Source organism: Mus musculus, chromosome 6, assembly GCF_000001635.26.
Source record: "Mus musculus strain C57BL/6J chromosome 6, GRCm38.p6 C57BL/6J".
Lineage (NCBI taxonomy): Eukaryota > Metazoa > Chordata > Mammalia > Rodentia > Muridae > Mus > Mus musculus.
The window spans coordinates 88,924,238-88,930,237 of NC_000072.6; positions in this window are offsets into that span (position 1 = coordinate 88,924,238).

Below are 6,000 nucleotides of genomic sequence, written 5' to 3' on the forward strand. Positions count from 1 at the left end.
ACACTTCCAGCCCATGGCAGGCAGTGACACTGATAGGGGACACCCAATCCTCAGGCCCTGCCTGGCCAGTGGGCCTAGTAATGTTCCTGATGGCCAAGGTATCAAGTCAGGCCCATTGGTGAAGAGTTGGCTCATCTTCAGCATCTTCAGTCTTTACTGCCCTGATGCCTTGATCACTGAGCTCTGGATTTTGTTTTTGTTCATTTCTTTGCTCACTATGTTGCACTGGCTTGCCAGGAGTTCCCTTTGTAGACCAGGCTGGCCTGGAACTCAGGCTCCTCTGCTTGAGTCTGGGTAATGCTTCCTAGTGGTGAGATGTTTGTCCCAGGTCTCAGGCCAACTCAACCTCAGAGCAGGAGCAGCTGTGGCTATGGACACACCACCACACCCTGCTTTCCCTGGCTGCCCAGGTCACACAGGAACTCCAGTGAGCTACAGCTCCTCCCACATTTTGCTCAGGGGAAAAAGCTTCCAGGCTGGGGAAAGACTTAGTCTGCTCCCACCCATGAGGCAGGCGCAGACGATGGCTGAGCAATTTTAGAGGGAGGGAGAGAAAGCATACAGAGCCCATTATGCAAAACCACAGGAAAGCTTTGAGGGCACCTCCAGGAACCTCTAGCCTAAAAGAAAATACAAAACACTCAGACACACAGACACAGACACACACAGACACACACAGACACACACACACACACTTCAAAGGATTTTAAAATGTGGCACCAAAAAAAGATAAAAGAAAAAAAAACCACACCCTTTGACCTATAAATTCCATCTCTGGGCACGTGGCCGAGGAGAGAATTAAGGACATGTGCCAAGGCTTAGCTTGAAGGAATGTCCCTGCAGAGCAGCCTGTAATAACAAAATGCTGGCAACAGTCTAGACTCCAGTGAGGGAGTGGTTACATCTGCTTTGGCTAGAAAGCACAATGGCATGCTATTCAGCTCTCAAAGGACTGGCAGGGCTGTTTACCCGGGAAGATAAGCATCATTTATTATTGAGCAAAAAAGAAAAGCAGCTTGCAGAGGGAGGAATGTGTAAAGATTGGCATATCAAGATATCATCTGCTAAAGCAGAGAGCTGGAAGTACCCTTAATGTCCAACAAGAGGGGATTCACTGTGAAGTGACACACAGGCTTTCAGGAGAGCCACAGGGGTTCAAGATACATTCTGATGAAGAAGAGACTCCAGACGGAGTGTAATGGAGAGGTATAACAGGCAGAGCCAAGCTTAGAGTGCATGTGTGTGTGTGTGTCCATCTGTCCTTATGTCCACATCTCTCTATATGCATAAAGAAATCTTGCAAGGATTCAGTGGGCGTGCTTATCTTGGGGGCAGGGTGGGAGCCAGGTGTGGAAAGGGATCCTTTCTACTACAGACCCATTATTCCAAGTTCTGTGTGTCCTCTCTTGCAAAGTCTACATTAAAAACAAAAGACCAGACAGCACAGGCATGCGCAGGAGAGCTCCATACAGAGGGGCCCATCCACAGGGCTGCTGAGCACCTGCTCATTTCCTCCACGCGTTTGTCAGAGCACCTGCATCTGTGAGAGTTCTCAGGGCCTCCTCTGTCTAAGGCCTGTGAGAGGCTAGGCTTAAAGGGCTGGGATACTGTGAGGGAGAGCTTGGCTGTGAGCAGGGCCCCCTGGGGGGGGGGAGGGATCTGCCTCTTTGTTCTTGCTGGCTGCCATGCTAATTTTCTGTTAGGCTACTGAGGCTACTGAGAATCACCCCTGTGACACCCTCCACCAGGAACAGAGTGATTAGGTGTCACAATGCTTCCTATTGAATAGAGACCCTCCCCCTGCCCCCCAGTGTGTCTCTAGGAGACCCATGACCTCTTGGCCTCTTCCCTGCCTGAGGAGACTGATGGGAGGGGAAGGGGCACAAAGGCAGGGGCTTGACAGTGCATGGGACCTGCCTGACTGGATGCCGCTCAAAGCAGGGCTCATGGCCAGACCCTGACTTTGGCCCTGTGTGCAGCAGCCCTCTTCCAGCCTGCTGCTCCCAATCTGCAGTTGCTCATTCATGCAGACATTTACTAAATACCTACTATGTGCCAGTCAGTGCTCTAGGCTCTGGTGGTGTATAGAATAGACAGGGCCCCTGTCCTCTGGGCTGTGTTCTACTAGAAATCACAGATAACAGGCAAATAAATAGCCTGGATGAGAAGGGGGGGGGGTGATGTAAAGAGGCTATTGTTAGCTGGGGAGGCAGTGGAGACTAAGGCCATAAAGGAGAGAAGATACAGGCAGAGTTGCTTCCCAACATACCCAGAATGCCAGTTTAGGCAAAACCAAATGTTAGGACTAAACTACGGAGTCCAGGAAGAGTTAGAGGAGGCTGGTCTTGTCTGTGTGTGCTGGGATAGTCCTCTTTGAAGGAGGACAGGTTACCTGCATTGACTCAGAGTGGAAAGGGAACTGCCAGTGTTATTCAGCACAGTAGTGGACATCCCCAGACTCCTGGCCATGGGTCTTCATGGCGTTTGCTGAAGGCTAGGGTGGCTGGACTCCCAGGATACTGTGGAGCAGGGAGGTGGGTCTACTCCCTGGGTGTGAGTCCTGACCTCCAGCTCTAGCTTCCCCTCCCTGTAACAGGGTGAGTCTCCTGTTCTTAGAGGTAGTCCAGTGAAGGTTGGACAGCCAGCCCAGAGGCTTCCCAGTGCAGTCTGGGGCATACTGCTGCACTGGGTACTCACAGCCCTCCCCAGCCAGAGGCCCTCTTCCTGTGACATAGCAGAGCTTATGTAACACCAGCTCCTGGGCAGGGTGTTGTCAGCAGTTCCAAGGAGACAATGCCCTAGCTCCCAGGGTGTAACTGTAGAGACACCCTGTGTCTGTAGGACCCGTCATTGTGTGCTGGGTCCGTCCTTGGTGGTGTTGGCAGCTCAGGAGGGTTGTTTCCACAATGCTGCAGGCACACCCGAGGGCACACTGCATTTCTGATGGTGACTAATGGTGCCTGCAGCCTGCAGATCTCTGGTTCACTCATCATTTGTAGAGACAGCCTTGTCCAGCTCAGGGCCATTTGGGCTTTTTTTTTTCGTTCCCCTGCAGACCTTCTGCTCCGAGTCTCCACTGTTTTTCTCCTGTGAGGCTGTTCTCTGTGCTGACCTCTCATTCGGCTTGTGAAGGGCTGCAATTTCCCATTTGTCATGTGACTTTGTTTTTCCTTTGCTTTAAGTGTACTTTAAATCTGAAGCCCGTTCCTGGGCTGTCCTCTTCCAAGCCCGGCAGAACCTTCTCCAGGTTCTGAAAGGAAGCTGCAGAAGATGGGAGGCTTAGTGGGAATCCAGCATGGTTGGAGACTTGGGGTGCCTGCATTCTGCTTGTCCCACCACAGTGGCTGGCACACCAGTGGGGACCCCAGGCCTTGCCCTTCAGTACCAGATAGAGGTTCTGAGGTCCAGAATCTCTGGCTGCATAGACAGCACCACACACCTTAGGAAACATAACCCAGAGATGGCAATGTGGTCTCAGGACGCAATGCAGTGTGAGGACAGCAGGGGGTGCTGTGGCTCCAGGCTCTAAGGAGACAGGCAAAGGAAGAGAGGAAGAGGGGATGGGGAGGCAGGAAGAAGAGAGAGGGAGGGCAGGGAGTGGGAGGCCCTTGCTCCCTCCCCACCCTCCAAGCCATCTCCTAGGACAGACCTGGGACCTGGCTACACTCAGCTGCTCAGCCCAGACACCGTGGGGATATATTGTGGAGCTGTATCCCCATTGTCTCATGGTGTCCTCCTGCCCAAGCTCCCTGCCTAGATCCCAGTCTACCTCACCCTGTCTCTCCTCCTATACCCTTCCTGGAACCCCAGTTCATGTCTCCTCTCTGGTCCCTGTCCCACCCTCTCATCCCAGCTGTGGTCTAGCCTGTGCTGTATACTACTGGTGCACCCCTCCCTTCCAGATTGCTCCTCCCCTCCTAGCCTGGGTCCTCTTCTCCTGCTGCATCTTGTAGCCTGAATGGATGGGCTAGGAGCCACTGCTGCATCCTCTCTTCCAACCTTTTGGCTGCCTATCACCTTGAGCTAGAACCTGGCACCACTCCACTACCTTTTCCCGGTCTCAGCTTGGCTGCACACCCAGGAAGGTGGACATTGAAGACATTGCCAAGAGCCTAGCCTTTCCCAGGAATTCATCTTTAGGATGAAGACTTGGAGCCTCAGAGAGGTCAGCCATTCACCCAAAAATCACACAGCGGAATGGATATGCTCCGGGGTTTAGGAAAGGTGTTTTACTTTATGTCATATAAGTTGCCTGGTGTGTCTGGTTGGGCTATCTATCCTGAGCCTCACTGTGCCTCAGGTTCACCTTGGACTGTGAATGGACTACCCATGGACTCTGGCTGTGGAGGCCTTTGAATTTAATTGTATTCTAAAGGGTTTTGTTCCTAGGTCTGTAGGCAGGGATGTGAGGAGATGGTCTTGGAACCAGGGGTGGGAGGCTTCCCAGTTTCCTGGGCCCCTTGTCAGCTGAGAGAGGGGCTCTTGGACATGCCAGTCTGGCAAGCTGAGAGGCTGGACCCAGGAGAGGGATAAGGCCTGGCACGATGCCTGGCCACCTCTGCCAGACAGCGTGAGAGACACTGGAAAGTGACTCATCTGCATAAAGTTTTATTTCGTTTGACTTTGGTTTATTCAGCAGTCGTATTTTGTAGCTCATGCTGGATTTGAACTTTCCATCCTGCCTAAACCTCCTATGGCCAGCTCTGTCTTCCCGTTTGTGAGAGCTGGCAACAGATTCAGATTTTTCCAAACTTTCAGGTAGAAGAAAATGGGTCTCTGGGCTGGGTCCAACCAGGTTGAACAGTATGGTCCAGTCAGTTCCTGGTCCCTAGGTTCCCAGTCCAGCACTGAACACACTGATGGTCATTAAAGCCCTGCCCAGCAGGGGAGCAATTTACCTGTGATACACCTTTCCTAGGCCTGGTGCCTGGGGCTCAGGACCTAGAGAACCTATTCACAGGCACCTGCTGGTAGTATCCTGTCTTCCCTCCTCCAGGCTATGCCCACCAACACAAACAAAGCAGTTAACCCCCTAAGCATAAGCTGGTTCTTGGCCTTGCTCTACAGTCCCCTGTCCCTTCCCTTGGAGGTCTGCTGGTCCCATCTTACCTGCCAGGTCTTAGTTTAAATTTCACCCCAGGATGCTTCTACGCCACCAATCAATCCTGTTTAACTTTCTGTCCTAGGGGATTTGGGGTCTGCTCTTTGTGCAAGCACGGTGGGCCAGCTGGCTCATCTGTGCAATACTGTCTCCCCATTAACTGCAACAGCCCCCAGCATCCTCACACACATGGTAAACTCTCAGTGAATGGACGGACAAATGGATGGACCAATGGATAGGGTAGGGGCTGCCTTTCCTCAGCCCCTTCCCTGGAGACCCAATTAGTGGATCATTGAAGCAGCCGGCTAGCGCACCCACAGACAGCAGTGCCCCATCTGGAAGCTTTGTTTAAAGACAGTGAAATCAGCTGCTTGGCTGGGCTACTGCCGAGGATACAGTCCTCCGAGGGCTACTGGCTCCTTGTGCCTTGTGTCCCTGACTCTGCAAATAACAGATTGAATTTAGGCCTTCTGTGGAGACTCAGAGAGGGCTGGCAGTTTGCTGAGGTCTTATCATAAGGTGTAGGAGTAGGGCTCAGAGGACAGAAGGCAGGTTCACGATTAGCAGGAAGGTCATTGGGTGGGATCCAGGTAGGAAGACCGGCAGGGAGCTCTGTTATCTTGAGGGAATGGCAGGATGGTTCTTTCCCTGTGCTACCTCAGTGGGCATAGTGCACATCCCCAGCAGATGTCAGAGGTCTCTTGGACCCAGCAACTTCCTGGTGCAAGCCCTGCCCTGTCTGCTTTGTGGCACATGGTCCTCTGATCATTGTCCAAGCATCTCTGGTCCTAGCTGTGTCTGCAGCTGGGTTCGCCTTATCACCCATCTTCAACAAATGTTCCCGGCCCTCTCTCTGGCTGGCCAGAGACCTCCTGTGCTCTGGTGCTGGAGAGACAGCC